This window comes from Anolis sagrei, chromosome 3 (genome assembly GCF_037176765.1).
Source record: "Anolis sagrei isolate rAnoSag1 chromosome 3, rAnoSag1.mat, whole genome shotgun sequence".
NCBI lineage: Eukaryota > Metazoa > Chordata > Lepidosauria > Squamata > Dactyloidae > Anolis > Anolis sagrei.
Window position 1 is genome coordinate 145,695,326 of NC_090023.1, and position 16,931 is coordinate 145,712,256.

Below are 16,931 nucleotides of genomic sequence, written 5' to 3' on the forward strand. Positions count from 1 at the left end.
AAAGTACTATGTTTTGTTGGTAGAACATGCTTCACACAGTTAAGTTCTCACTCAAGCTCTGAATCACACTTTCTATTCCAAGACTCATTAAATTGTTGCAAAGCCCATGTGAATTTTGACCCAGAGGAAAAAGCAAAGAAACATTACTGGAAGTTCTTTTCAAGGCAATGTTGAAAAATGTGATGTGACTCTTGGCTATAGCTTTTATTGTTCCACTGACATAAACCAGAAGTGACTCATATAAATCTGAGACCACTCTCGGTCAGATAGGCTACCTTTCAACTGGAGGGCATACAAATACCAGAAAAGGGTTCCACCTGTGGAAATACCAAATATAACTCTAAAATCAATATGTTGATATTGGGAATGGTGCATTTATTTGCATCATGCCCAATGGATTTCATCGGGCTTTCTTGGGCAAGAAATACTCAGTAGTAGTTTTGTCTATTTACCATAAATATCCAATCATTTTTACAGCTTCTAAATCAGTGGTGAACATTTTGTGGCCCAACAGGGGCTGCTGGACTGCAGCTCCCTGTGCTGCTCTCCTTCATCTATGTTGGCTACGGCAGATGAGATTTGCAGTTAAAGGCCATATGACTCCCCACCATTACCTAAATAAGTAATTCCCAAACTCTGACCCACTAGGTGTTTTTGACTTCAACACCCAATAGCCTTGGCCACTTTGGACAATGGCCAACTATTCTTGGAGTTCCAGAGTTTTGGTACTTGGTATCTACCATTCCCAGGGAGTTTGGATTGCATTTCCTCATCAGATCAATGCTTCATTCCCTGTAGCCCTGTCCACCACTGTCAACATTAAAATTATGGACCAAATTAAGCATACAAACAACAACACATCAGGGTTTATTTATATGGGGTTCCATATATTTGACACTCCAAAACATAAGTAGCATTGGTACACCTGCTTCTATCCATACTACAGGAGCCCTGGGTGACACAATGAGTTAAACCCTTATACTGACAGGACTGCTGGCTGAAAGGTCAGTGGTTCAAATCCAGGGAGTGGAGTGAGCTCCCATCTGTCAGCTCCAACTTCCCATGTGGGGACATGAAAGAAGCCTCCCACAGGATGATAAAACATCCGGGCCTCCCCTTGGCAACGTCCTTGCATACAGCCAATTCTCTCACACCAGAAGTGACTTTCTCAAGTTGCTCCTGACACGGAAAAAAAAATCGAGACAACAGGTGTCTGGTTTGTCAATTCTGTGCACAGAGGGACTCAAGATGTAATGCCACACTCCCTGTATGGGATCCTAGGCACATACTTTTTTTGCTACTCCTTTGTTATACTTGCATGTGATCTTCCCTTTCTAGTCATTATTTTGCAATAAATCAAAGATTAAATACATGGCATTTTAGTCAGTTTTATAACCATAATCCAGAGAGGGACAGGAACCATTCACGAATGTTTTCCCATCCAGGCATTCAAAACTTGAAAAGTGGCACATAGTGAAGAGAGTTCAGGGAATGGGTGTCTCTTTTAGGTTATTCCAGAATGGGTTAAACTCTCACCATTAGCCATTCTACTCAGATAAAAAGATGCTTCTTCTTGTTTAATAAAAATAAGGTACAGTATTCACATTGATCTGTGGATAAGTTTTGGCCAGGGGGAGAGATTTTTTTTACTAAAATCTCAAGACTTATACATGAATATATAGGAGAAACTGAAATGCCACCTTTACAAAGCAAAATCTCACATATAAAATTATCATATTATGAATCTTCATTACAGATGCAAATTAATTTTGGCATATAAAGTTGGCATTATTTAAAGGTTATTTTTCTGTAAACAGTATTTTCTGCATGGAGCCTCAATTAACCAATGTAAACAAATAAACAAGTCACATACCATCTGTTTCTTTCAGGCAAAATGAAATGAGTAGGAGAAACAAATAAGGTAAACATTAGGTCTGTCTGATTTCCCAAATAATATGTATGACAAATGTTATTCCTTATTATAGGTGCATTGGGCAAGTCACTACATATTTTTTTCTCATCTGCTTCTAATTTACAGAGAAGAACTGTTGTTGCAACATTATATCAAAGAAAATGTCAATAGGAAATCAAAAGTAGTGAAGTCAACATCTGCTAAGAAGACATATTTACAGTTGATTACCACATTCTCCTATTTACATCACAATAGAAAACATGATGTTTTCAATGAAGTTTATTTTCAGAACAAGTTAGCATAAGTTCAAATGCAGCCGAATTTTAGAAAGTATATAGAATACACTAATGGAAGGAAGTAATTTTAAAGAGAAAAAAAAGTCACAGATGACATGCATTAGTTTGAATCTAGGCTAAGTTTAAAATAAACCCCACTTACATCAGTGAAACCTACAACATTATTTCTATCCTAACGAAGATCCAAACGCAATCAATTAATCTTGAATCGAATCTGTGATTCTTAAGTGCATGGCATTATTTTGACATAAAACCGATCTATTCCAAAGGGCAGAACTGGAGGAGTCTTGTAAATTTCATTCTAAAACACCTGTTTCTAAAACACCTGATCTTGGGGAAACATTAGAACCATTCCTTACTTCTTATTGTGCCAATGTTTCAGACTTACAGTATATTAACTGCCTCAGTAGTCACAAATTATCATTTTGTGCTTTATTCCAGTGGAAGTTGTCAAATAATATTTCATTATGGTAGCAGATAGCACCATAAAAAGGCTAAATACTCAGAAAAGTTCACAAACATATTCCTCAAATCACATTGAATGTATCCACATGGTCTAGGAGTGCCTGTACTTCTTTTTCCTCACTGGACCAAGAAAGTGTTTCCCAGCATATTTCATATATTTGAAGTATAACATGGACTGAACGGTAACACTTGAACAATTAAAACAAATTCCACGTTAAAGTTAAACCTAGTGCTAAAAAGTAATTAACATAAGGAAAGCTGTGGATTCAAACCTCAATTCAACCATAATTTCCTTTTCCTTCACTTCACCATTCCTGCCTCCTTTTATTGTTATACACTTACTTTGAAGCACAAAGTAACATAATCAAAAGTATAGAGCAAACAATCTAAATTTAGATGGCAAGGGGCAGAAGTCACTGGAAACAAAATATCTATAGAACAAAACTGCTCATTTTGAGAAAGCTTTTTGAGCAATTTTATTAACAGAACATTATTAATACAACATTGTTTGATTGATTTAGAGATTGCATAGAATTCTCAATTAGTAGAGGGTGCAGCATATGAATAACTGATAAAAAACGATGATCTAGAAAAAGCTGTATAGTACAAGCTGCACAATTACAGGCTGTACAGTACAAGCTGTACAAAACAAGTGATGAAGTGTAAAACTAAAGGGAAACGCTAACACAAAGGGTTAACTCGGTCGAGTGAAGTCTTCTTCCATCAGCAGTCAAAAGGATAACAAAGTGTATAGCCTCACCTCTAAGTGGGAGCTGGTCTCTAACCAGGGTGTTAATACATGAAGAACCTGTTTTGAACACCAATCTATTTTACCTGGGTGGAACGTTCTGATGATGAATGAAATTACTGGCAGGTTGAAACAGGAGGGGGTAATCTTTCTGATCCCTTGGCCCCTTACTTTAGGTTTAAATTGGATTTTCTACTTGATTGATTGGCTACTGGAAGCAAGTGTTTCTAGACTTCTTGTTCTATTGTTTGTTAACAGTCACACCAGATAAGTATCGAGTTGCCACATTTTGTACTACTTTGTGCTCTTCAAGGCAATTCCATTCAAGGCATGTGATAGTAAACTAAATGTTTAGTGATTAAAGTAAGGAACATCATGACCACATCAGAGCTTAACAATACAATCGCTTGTATATCTGAGTACTGTGAAAATATAAATGTCACCCGTTTTCTATAATGTGCTCTTTATATCTCACACATCTTATGGGCATAATTCCAATGTTTGTAGACTACTTTTAAAAGAGATTTAAAAAATCATCAATCTTTATGGATAGTGTGATTTTGTGCCACCTTGATGGAAGGCTGATTTTTATCAAAATAGATGTAAATTAGTATAGCTAAACGAGACATAGACACAGGAAAGAAAATGTCCACATGAATATGTGATGCAACGAGTACTAACAACTTCATACTTAAATAAGAAAAAGAAATCCCACAATAAGCACGTCAAATGCCCATTTTCACTCTTCCTCTTTGCTATGATAGTTATCTTGGAAACTTAGCTGGTCCAACAATAAGCATCCATACAAAAACAAGGTAGCAGGTAAAGATGGTAGACTATCAGCCTTGAGTACATCAGATCTATAGTTACTTGCAATCCAAGGCCGACTGACAAGCAATAGACTGGAGAGAGCTGAGTGGTGCCCAGGTTCTTGGCTCTAGGTATCTCCCACCCCACAGCCCACATTAGACTGAAATTTGTTTCTTATCTTCGGAGAAATGTTCCATCTTACCACTCCTAATATTTTAACTAGCATGTCATAAACAACTTAAGTGCCATCTTTCCGTCTTCCTGATGATTATTTGTGTGTTATCTATTTGAGGGAAAATCTCTTGCCACAATATTTTTGAGAGAGAAGTAAAAACATACATTTCTCATATTTTCACAATAGTTAAGGTACCTTGAATGATGACAGCACCCAACTATAGGGTTCAAGTTCATAGAGATACTAAAAAGTATGATGCTACTACTATTTATGAAGCCAAAAAGGGGAAAGAGAGAAAGGGGGGCACAGTATGCCCAAATGCATATAATGAAATATATAGACATATCTTTGTATGTTTTTATGACAGAGAATGAACTAACCTTCAGTTAGTTCTAATGACTTCCCAATGACATTTGATAGGTTCAAGGAATGGATGGATCTTTCGTTCTTTCTTTCTTTCTCAAGCTGACACTGTTGATTTCCCTCACTACAGGCAAAAGTCTTAAGTTTAGCCTTGATATTTCCAGTTAAGAAGAGCTTCATGAAAGGCTTCTGCAAGGATCTTGGAGAACACCAATCAGGCAGTTGCACACAGACAAACAGTTTGGACCAATATAAGATAGCTTAAAAAATGCTTAACTAAGCTGCAAATGCCCAGACCCGTAATGTCTTCATCTATGCGACATAACAGCTAACCTGTGAAATGGGATTTATATTCATGACAATGGACATACTATTATAGTTCTGCAGTTGAATTTCATTACTTTAGCCCTTGTCCTAGCTAACAGCAATAAAATGAAACATAACGTGAGGACATACAAACAGTTAGATACTGATCTGGACTGTTTTAGAAACTGCTTCTAGTATCAGTGCTTTAAAAAGTTCCTAACTTTACAAGGTATGCTAATGCTCCACCTTTTAGAGAAAAGTGTAAAGGTTTTTTTCACATTTTATTTTGGCTAATTGAAGAGCTACAAGGAAACCCAGTGCATACTGCTGCTGTCCAGAAAAACCCCTAACTTTCTTGATCTTTCTATGCACAGAACAATGCATGCAACATGCAGAAAGGTTCTTTAGGTAAAAAGACCATAGTACAAAGCTTAATTTTTTTCAACTTCCCCATGTTCTGATAACTAATAAAGAAACACATTACTATTTTTCAAATATTTGCAAAAAGGAGGTGGGAAAGTGAACACAACGTTAGAAAAGATACAAGAGGTTTCTCAAAAATAACTGTTTACAAAAAGCCATATTGTGCACAGAGAGGCCATCAGCAGACACCTACTAGTTATTGCGCTTACCATTTAAGCCAGCAGAAGATAACAGCTACTGCAGCAAGTTTTACCCTTTGTTACCATACATACGTTTATGCTTCACATATACTGAACCATAACAAGAATATGGAATGTTTATGCGATTATTCCTAACTCTGTAGTTTGAAGAGTCTTTGATTCTTCAAAGAGACCAACATTTTGAAAGTAACGATATAAAACCAGAACAGATTCTTCCTACAAGCTTGAATTGTTATGAGATGAACTAAGGGCTATACGAACAGAAAACATCTTTGTTTTCTGATGGTTCAATGTATGCAAACTTTGTTTCATGCACAAAATTATTAAAAATCTATATAAATAAAAATGTAATGTTTGTTTGTGGGATTAACATAACTCAGAAACCACTGGATAAATTGACACCAAATTTGGACACAATACACCTAACAGGCCAATGAGTGACCATCACTTATAAAAAAAACTGGAAAACACAGCAGGAGACGTAAAAAAGCCAAAAAACAAAAATTACATTGCAAAGCATGCACAAAACCACACACACACACATGCAAACACACATGTACACACATATACACAAATACACACACACACATATGCACACAGAAAACACATATACACAGACTGGGCCACAGGAACGCTTGGCAGGGATGGCTAGTAGTATATAAAATTACTCTCAGACTATGCAATATATATGAATCAGAAATGAATTTGATGTTTAGACTTGATTCTTTTCTTCAAGATATCAAGATATCAAATTCAAATCCAAAACATTTCTGGTCTCAAGCTTGTTAATTAAGAGATTCTCAACCTGTACAGCATCATAACAGGTCTGGATCTACCCAACAGGCAGTTGTAGTTAAGCCCCTTAGAGCTCATCATTGGCAGGTATTTTCTGATACTGCTACTACTGTTCAGATCACTGGTAAATCTTGTGTGGAAAACATTTAGCATTACTTGTGAAGAATGACAATAATAGTTACAGACATATCCTAACTGCTGATTAAATTATTTTGTATCAACAATATATCATAGCAAAACCAAACTTGGAATGACTACTAAAGACTGTCAAGGAAGAAAGTGCAAAGGTGGACCTACAGCTGAACATTAAGCAAACAAAAATAGTGACCACAGATTATTTACAGTTGACAATGAAAACATTGTGATAGTCAAAATTTTACTTGGCACAGTTATCAAAGTAGAGACTGCAGTCAAAAAATCAGAAGAAGGCTAGGGACACCTCAATACTGATCACTTAAAGGTGTGGGAATCAGCAGGGTTAAAACCATTTCAAAGTGGAGCTGATTACACAGGACACCATGGAACCAGGTTGAGTCCCAGACTGTGCTTATACAAACCAGAGAGTTTGGCTCTGACCCAGTTCAAGATCTGCAGTATCTGCGGTTTAATGGTTGTGAATTATTCAATTTTTTTTAAATTCCCCCACTGCAGTGTGCTGATCACATGAGCAAATGTGCCTTAATCATTTTCACCATTCAATGTGGTTTACATTTACTCATGCTGATGCACATGATAGTGCCTATTTTGTAGTATTCCCTGACTTTCCTGGTCCCAGGTTAAAGTCTTTAATTTCTGTTGCTGTGCACGTTTGTGTCATTTAAACACTTATGTTTTCAAGATGCCTTTAATTCACATGGAGTGGTCAATCAAGATGTGTCCTAGGACTTGTAAGGGCATCGATGACAGTACTAGACAGGATCCTCAAGGATATATCACTGAATATCAATGTCCCTGCCATTGTATATCTGATTTCTATATATGGTTTTGAAAGCTGACAGGAAGAAAATCAACTAATTTAAAATGTGGTGCTGGAGGACAGTTCTACAAATACTATGGGCTGCTAAAAAGAGAAACAAATGAGTCCTAGAACAAATCAAGTCTGCACTCTCTCTAAAAGCCAAGATGACTCAACCGAGACAGTTGTACTTTGGACACACCATGAAAAGACATAAAATGCTAGAAAATACATTAATGCTTGGTAAGATAAAAGGTGGTAGGAAATGAGGAGGTCTGCATTCTAGATGAAGACTCAACCAAGCAAGTCATGACCCTGAGTGCAAGACCCAAACAGGGCTCTTGGTTATTGGGTGACTAGGGAGCCTCATAAAGTCACCATAAAACCAAAGTCAACATGATCAAAGTTATCAATAAATATAGCAAAGTTTTTAATTAATATATGACAAAGAAAGATGTAAAAGAATACTAAAATCTCCCCAACACTGTGTTGGATATGACTTGCTAATTTGGGAGGGTATAATGCCATATATGCATTGTAGGTTCTTAACAGAAAACAGATACATTTAAAAAGAAACATAATCTCTATTTTGTTCCACCTTTGATATGAGATAGTTATTGTGAAACCAATTTCCCAAACAGTTTCTATGGAATCATTTAATACTGGGATATTTAATGCCTATTAACAAACCATAAATTTTAGATACATGACCTTTCATGAATGTTCAAGGTCTGCAATGCATCTCCTCAAGCTGTACATGTGTCCTTGGCAGTCCATAGATTTTTGTTATGTATTTTTAAAAGGTAAGCAGCTGTATTTATTGGAACCAATTCAGGGTGACAGTCTGCAATTCAACTGTGCATACATGTAAAGTTAACTATGCTTGGATACTTAAATAAAAACAGTTCTTTAATCCTGAACAATCTGTGTTGTTTCCATTACTTAAAACTTCTTAAATTTGTATATGGCCATAGATGATATGAAGAAATTAATTTATAATAATAAAGAAGAAAGGAAAGAACACGAGCACTGAGATTGACTGACTGAACTGAGTAAATATTTTGTGGTAAATATGTAAAGCAGTGCTTCTCAAATTGTGCTCCTCCAGATGTTTTGGACTTCAGTTCCCACAATTCCTAACAGCTGGTAAACTGGCTGGGATTTCTGGGAGCTGAAGTGCAAAACACCTGGAGAAGCATAGTTTGAGAAACACTGATGTAGAGGCCCCACAGACATCATACTATTTCAATTGTTCTCCTTTAGTATGTTTTATTTATATTCACAGAGGGTCCCGGAATCAAAATCCAGCAATACTGAGACCACTAAAATCTGCTGAAATTCTTTCAGAAACTCTTTACAGCATTATCAGCCTTATCTCATTGATCATGGTTGACAATTATATGAGGTGGCTTTTCTAACATCACTTAATGAGTTCTTGGCAGAAAGACATCAACAGAACTCCTGATTTATCGATCACTCTTCAGTCACCAAACTAAGGCCCGGGGGCCGGATACGGCTCTCCAAGGTCATTTACCTGGCCCTCACTCAGGGTAAACCTACGTCTGAAACAACTTGAAAGCACACAACAACAATAACAATCCTATCTCATCAGCCAAAAGCAAGTCCACACTTCCCATTGAAATACTAATACGTTTATATATTTGTTAAAATTGTTATTTTAATTATTGTATTGTTTTCATAAGTTTTTTGCACTAAAAATAAGATAAGTGCAGTGTACATAGGAATTCATTCATGTTTTTCTCAAATTATAATCTGGCCTTCCAACAGTCTGAGGGACTGTGACCTGGCCCTCTGTTTAAAATGTTTGAGGACTCCTGACCTAAACTAAATGGTCAGGGAAAAACATCATAACAATTCCTTATTGTACTTCCGGGAAGACCACTTATAGTTTAAAAACAAGAAACATCCAAAAGATATGAAATCCAGTAATAGATTACTTTCCACACCATTTATAATAGGTAACTGAGAAATCAATGCTTTAAAAATGGATTAAACATTTCAATTTATAAAACCAATCAATACAAACTATGCAGCCAAGAAAGGTGAAACCTATATGAATTGTCTGAATAGTTCATACCTAAAGGTAGTGACAGCTTAGGGTAGACATTACTGGACACCTGCCAAGGCCCATGTCCCTGCACAGGTCCTAATGTCTCTGCCAAGATGTTCCTGTGCACAGTGCTATCCTGCTTTGTTATCAACTTGCCATCTCTGAGCAGGAGAAGAAAAGAGCAGCTTTCCTCTTCTAGCTTTCATTCTCTCTCTGAGTGGCAATACACAGAGACTCAAGGGGAGAAAGCAAATGAGCAAGGGGTAGAGACAGACATGAGTGGGAGAAGTGAACACTACAGGGAAGTCAGTAACATGACTTATTTGTCCTAGGTTAAAACTAGATTGTGTAATTTCTTTTTACAGTGATTCAGTGACCTATGTGCAATTTTCTGCTGCACTGAAACAGCAGTCCAGACTTAGCCCCAGTATTATAAGCATGTTTAGGTTTTACAGTGTAAAGCAAGTGTTAAACACATTCACATAGAATTCAATACTAAATTACAGTTAACCAGGATTTAGTTTCTAAAGGTAAAGATAAATGTAAAGGTTTTCCCCTGACATTAAGTCCAGTCGTGTCTGACTCTGGGGTGTGGTGTTCATCTCCATTTCTAAGCCAAAGAGCTGGTGTTGTCCATAGACACCTCCAAGGTCATGTGGCTGGCATGATTGCATGGAGTGCCGTTACCTTCCTGCCGAAGCGGTACCTATTGATCTACTCACATTTGCATGTTTTTGAACTGCTAGGTTGGCAGAAGTTGGGGCTGACAGTGGAAGCTCACACCGCTCCCCAGATTTGAACCTGCGACCTTTCGTTCAACAAGCCCAGCAGGTCAGCGCTTTAACCCACTGCACCACCAGGGGCTCAGTTTAGTTTCAAAACTGTCCTTTAATTCCAGAGTTGGTTACTGGCAATCATGACTGAGAATGAAACTCACCCCACTATTTGACACAATTTATTCCTGATAACTATTTCACATTTTCAGTGGTGTGAACTACTGAGGTAACCACCTTTGCGAGAGGAAACCTGGCCTATTTCACATGCATATTTTTGAAAACATGCATAAAAGAAGGGAAGTTTCTATAATATTTAAAGTAGTTGAAAAGAAAGGACTAAACTAGTCAGTGTTGTCTGTGATCCAGATATTAGCCTTAGGTAGGCTCACAGACCTCGAAGAGTACATTAAACACCACCACCTTGGTGAAACATGGGTTTTTTTCATGTTCGTGTTGGCTAGGAGACCAACTGTAGATTCACACCAGCTTATGTATGTTTATGTATGGGTTCATGAGATTTGGAGTGGGGAAGTGCTTAAAATTCTCTGCCAAACTTTGGAGTACTAAGCCTCTGTTCCACTCCTCACTTTGCTCAACAAGGCAAGCAACAACAACAACAGTACATACTCTCACAGCAGCATCCAGCCTTCTTTTGCCAGAGGGAACAGGGAAATCATTATACCAATGATTTTGCTTTCTTTCTTGCTGTCTGCTTTACAAAGACTTAGTTGTATATCCTCAAATTGGGAGGCAGAGTCCACAGCAGGCTGACAGCTCTCTGTGACAAGACACGAAGCTGCAAGCACATATTTTCTGGTAGTTTGCCTCCATCCCTCTCTCCACAGCCTACCACTTGAGAGTAATTATACTTGGCCATGAGAACATGAGGAAATGTGATATTGAAACATCTAGAAGAAAACATTTTCAGAAACAAGAAGAAATGTGCCATAATTAACGATGTTACCCACAGTGCATTACATTACAAATGAGAGAACACAGATACTATTTTTTCAAAGTAACACACACTATTAATTTTACCACAATAAATCTTGTCAACATTTTCTTTAAATATTCTAAGTACATTTTTTAAAAAGTCATTTTAGTTTGTAAGTACATTTTAATAAACAATGCCAATGTAATGCTTTTAAAAAGTGTTGTAAGCTCAGGACTTTTTAACATTTGGTTTCTTAAATTGATGTTTTCTTTCATTCTTCCCGCAGTTAGGCTGCAGATGAGACCTGCAATCTTGTACATTCCTATCCTGTAGGACTAAGACCACCAGAGAAGAAACAGATCAAGTTAGGATCATATACAGTGCCCGAGATGACGGCTTTAGGTGGCCATGGGAAAAAAAACATACAAAATCCTTGCAGAGATTATAAGAGCTGAATGGGGTAACAAAAAAAAAACCTGGAGAGCTTCCAATTTTTTTGGAATATTGACTAAAATTAAATCCACTAAAAACAAGATAGAGGTTAGCAGAAGTTACATGAAAAAATGTCTAACTCACACCGGTAGCAGGTTAATATGTCAATCATTTTATGGTCAGTTCTGAAAGAGAGCAGGACACCCTGCAGATTGTTAAAGGATAATTGCACAATAATTTGTCCAAAGGTGTGTTTTGTTGGTTGGAAAAATAGCCAATAATAATAACAACTTTATTTTTTTATCCCGCCACCATCTTACATGGCTTACATGGGGACAAGCCCAGTCAAAGATACAGTAAAATGTATAAAACAACATTATAAAACAACATAAAACAACCATCAAACAAATGATCAATAGCCAGATATGGTAACCAAATACTGAGCACAGTCAGGAGGGCCAGTGCAATTCCATTGCAAGGACAGGGCTGATGAATAAAGAGCAGAAGCCATTTGATAAGTTAGGACTAAGAGGGCAATATGAAATAGAATACCATATTTATAGGGCAGGAAGCAGTAGTAAAGTGCAAGGGTAAGACATTGAGTTATGGCTATGGGGGGGGGGTCAAAATTATCTGGTGAACTGCTTAATCAAAGGCACAATGGAACATCCATGTTTTTAGGTCTTTACAAAAAGTGGACATGGTGGGCGCCATTCCAATTCTCCATGGGGATTACATTCCATGCATTTTTGCATACTTTACAAAAATATAGTGTAGGGGAATATTTTAAAAGGTTTGAAAAAGATAGTAAACAACTATCATACAAGCTGGTGTATAATATGACCCATGGATAGACCGAAGGTCATATCACAGAAAAGCGAAAACACCATTGACAAATGTTGGGGACATTCAAAAAAGCCAGAAAGATCACAATGGAGAGAATGGAGAGAATCAGTGCTTCTTTTAGGTTCTCCCAGGATGGGCTAAGCTCTCACACCTTTTACAACTCAGAGAAAGGGATAATTCCTTTTTTAAAATAAGCATTAAGGTACAGTACTCATATACAGATCCACAGATAAGTTCACCCAGGTTTTTGGGTTAATTTTTAACTAAAATTTCTAGACTTATACATGAGTATAATCAGCATTATTTCCTGTACAGTCAGTTCTCTGGTATCCAAGGGGCAATGGGGACAGAACACCTGCAAAAGTAGGAAAACTGTAAGTAGGAAGAGGGAGAGTCCCTCCTTCCTCCCATTCCATCCATTTCCTCTTCTATGTGCACATGCACAGAGGATAGAAAAGGGATGGAATGGGAGGAAGGAGGGACATTGCATGTTTACTCACCCACAAGGGGGAAGGGGAAGGGGGAGGGGGAGGGGCTGGGACAAGAGAAGGAAAAGGAAACCAGCCCCATCCCCCTTCCCCCTCCCACTCATGCAAGAGAGCAAATGAACACACCCTCCCTCCCACCATGCTATTGCCTTTCCCTCCCCTGCTAACACTTGAGCAAATGTGCATGCCCTCCCATTCCATTCCATTCCTTTCCCCCCCTCTTGCCCATGCAAGGAGCAAGGGAACATGCATGCAGCCAAGCCCAGTCCCCTTCCAGTTTGATTTCCTTACACCAATACTGGGTTTATCGAAGTCCCTGGGCTCTTCTACACTGATCCATAAAGGAGGCCAAATCCAGCATCTGACATGCCAGATAAGGCCACTTTTTGGCTCAACAGAGACTCCTTGAGCCACCTTGGTGGCAGCAGATAATCTCCATTGCCCAGCCATGTCAAATACCTATCATCCACACTGCCATGTGCCATGGCTACAACCAAAACATTGGCACCTCCCTTACCTCCTCCAAGTCTGCTTTGCAAGTCACAAGACCTGCCAGAAGACCAGTGAACCCCGAGGGTAAGGCCTGTGTCCTACTGCATAGGAGAAGGCCAGCAGAGGGCAGCCATCCTACATCCCCAGCACTGCTACCAGTTGCACTTAGGAACCATCCAAGTTGTCTCAATAGATCATAACTCAGGGGAGAACCCAAATCCTGTCTTAGGATTCGTTGTATTCTTCCAAGTGGAATTAACCTATGGTGAAAACTGTGTCAAGCAGCTTTCTCCAGATTAATCTGGATCAGCCCCCTGCGGCATTTAGCCACTGCAGGGCTCATCACACTACACACTGACTTAAGATGTGCTCCTTGTTTAAAATGCTATAGAGCAGTGGCTTTAACAAATATAATAATCCGTGAATAATCAAATCCATGAATGTTTAATTTGCAAATGTGAAAGGCCGGCTGCCATTGCTCATTGCAAAAAGGCAATTAAGATAAAGACTTTGCAATAATAGACTAGGTGATTTTAGAGTAAATCCCTGGTATATACCATATGAATGCATGGGTTTGCTCTTAATTATTCAATATATCAGCAGGACATCCTCTGCAATGATATCAGTCTGTATTTATTCAATTCATCTTGCTTTTGAGTCATTTCATTTTTTATGTGTAATGTTTTATCTTTTGCCTCTCTTTACAGTAACATTCTGTAGTTTGCTCATTGCCAATTACTGCATGAATTCCCATTGAAGGATTACTGCAACCAAAAGAATGGAAGTAGGTCAGAGGCAGCTGTATTTGGGGGATGGGAACAGCAAGGACACAGAGGAAAAGATGAACGCTCTTGTTTCTTTTAACCTGCAGCAATTACAGCACTATTAAATTCTTCTACATTTTAAGTTAAGAAGAGAAAACAAGCTGCAAAACAAAAATTGCAGAAATGAAAAAGGATTATTCATAGGGTATTAATGACGTAATTTTTAAGCAGAAAAAGTAGCACTAAATAGTAATGCAAATATACAGACCTGGACACAAGAAAAACATTTTAGCTAAAAACAACAGAGGCATCGCTACAAGAGCACTTAACATTTAACGCTATAAAATGAAAAATTCTCTGCTCTATTAATTTCACTCTTCCTTCATCCTGTTGTTTGAAGAGGTTACTTGAATAAAAGCTTACATCCATGATCAGTGATCTTATTTTCCATATTGTACAGAACACAATGTGTGTGTGTGTGTGTTGCCATTATTTGTCATCTTTTTCTATTATTGTTGTTGTGCTTTGTGTTGGGGTGCTCTATGAAAAGCTTCAGATATGACAAAGGTGTGGAGCTCAAGAGAACAGGAAGCAAAAGCACTTCACGCTTTCCTGTCTTTCTACTTCTCCACTGCAGCTGAAAAACAACTTTTTTTTTTTGCTTTAGCAGAGTAGGGAAATTTATATACTCCATTCAAACCTGTCAGAAAAGCATGAAAACAAGAGTTCTGATGGGTCTCTAACTGCCATGTTTTCATGACTTAAAAGACATCCTTGGTGCTTCATGGATACTTGTTATTTCATTGCCAGGAGCAATCTTTGCCAAAAGCACCCAAGGAAATCAGTTTTGCAGTTCCTTTAGACTGGATCTACACTGTCAACTAATGCAGTTTGAATTGCATTATATGGTCAGTGTATATCAATATAATGCAGTTCAATGCAGTTCAAAATACATCTTTAACTACTGGTCTTTGGCTTCTGCTTTTTGCAGACCAGTAACTGCACCTTCTAGGCACCCAAATTGTTATTAAAGCTGAAACTGTGTTAGCTTTGGGATCCTGGAGTTATATTGCATGTAGAGATAAGGAAGCAAAAGAGAAATGATTTCAGGCACAACAACACACAAGGAAAAATAGGGCCAGCAATAATAGAAAAATGCTGCCAGATCTGAATGTGGCTATTTCTACATACTATGGGTAATGTAAGGTTACATATTATATAGTCAGCATAGTTTACAAAACAAAAACATAGAGACTCATCTTATGTAAATCCACAAGGTGAGGGTTTACATAACAACAACAACAACAACAACAACAACAACAACAACAACAATCTGCATTTATAGCCTGCCCACTCTCACAGAGGGGACTGAGGGCAGTTTACACACAAAAAGGTAAACATTCAATGCCAAAATGAGGGAATAAAGGAATGATAAAGGAAAATCTGGAAAAACTAAAGGAATTTTATGATAAATAAAATACACATATTTTATGTTATTTTTAATATAAAGGCAGTCTAGGGTTTTTGAAAAACAACATGACAGTGAAAGAAAGAGTTCCAATAAAGAAAGAATACACACGTTATCTTTGATTTATTTGTACGTTTGCAGGAGGAAAGTTCTCATTTTCTATTTAAACTATTGCAAATGTTGTCCAGTTCCGTTCAAAAAGAGAAAAGGGAGGGGGAGGGGGGGAAAAAAGGAAAGTCGCAGCATCTTTAAAGCATCTGTAGAACCTGATACAATATGCCAAAAGAAAAAGATGCATTTTGTATTAAAGGTACAATTCATCACAGTAATAAATGTTACCACTACAAAGACGCTATGGCATGAGTGTCGAATGTGTATATTTGAATAGCCAATACAGCATAACTTTCTCCCAAGAGTAAACCAAACATAGTGCAGGAAGTAAAAAGGTTATATACAGATGTGTCCAGAAATAATTTTGTGTATTCTATTCAGATAAGATGCCTTTGGATGCATTCAAATAGCTTGTTTTCTACTATGCAGAACACATGAACTTCATGTATATCTTATACAATAAATGGAAGATGATTGACGAAACACATGGGGACCTGCTTTTTTGAACTGAAGAATGCGTGAATCTTAAAATAATGGAAGAATCCACAGAGATTACTTAACCCAAGAATGGGGAAGACTGCCATTCAAATGTTGTTGGATGGCAAGTCCCATCATCCCCCACTACTGCGGCTGGTGAAAAGTGATGGAACTCATAGTTCAACAGCACCTGGAGAACCACATCTTCTTTAACCCTGAACTAAGCAGCAAGACTGCCGCTAGGTATTCTTTAACAAGCCCCATCTATTTTCCAGTCCCTAACCCAGCTATTTCCTTTTTAAAGCCCTTCTCCAGGCTTTGCCAAGATAACTTTTAAAAAAACATGTATATAGACAGATATGTTAACATGAGCAAATGAGCAATGGCTTTTCTTCCCACACAACGACAGCTTATGAGAGGTGGCAACTGTGTGACATCCTTTCCAACAAGAAAGTAGATTTAAGTAACAAAGTGATTCTAAAGAGAGGGAAAGAGAGGCTAAACTAAAATAAAGCATCATAAAAATAAACCACAAAGAGCAGAAAAATGTATACTTTTAGTATTAATATTGTGCTTTATACCACAATTTTAAACATAGCCATCACCTGCACTGACCATTAAATG

The 16,931-nt window shown here is 37.6% G+C and overlaps 1 protein-coding gene across 3 annotated transcripts in view; it reads right to left on the reverse strand.

Annotated features, from left to right (window-relative positions):
* DGKH (diacylglycerol kinase eta) overlaps positions 1-16,931 on the reverse strand; it is a 103,693-nt gene that overhangs the window by 57,955 nt on the left and 28,807 nt on the right. Inside the window, exon 1 of one of the 3 annotated variants that reach the window (XM_060769243.2) lies at positions 13,513-13,532. The exons of the other annotated variants lie outside the window; for them this stretch is intronic. The gene's annotated coding sequence lies outside the window, so the exon portion shown is untranslated. Of the gene's footprint in view, positions 1-13,512; positions 13,533-16,931 lie in introns of those variants that run through there. 3 annotated transcript variants of the gene reach the window in all.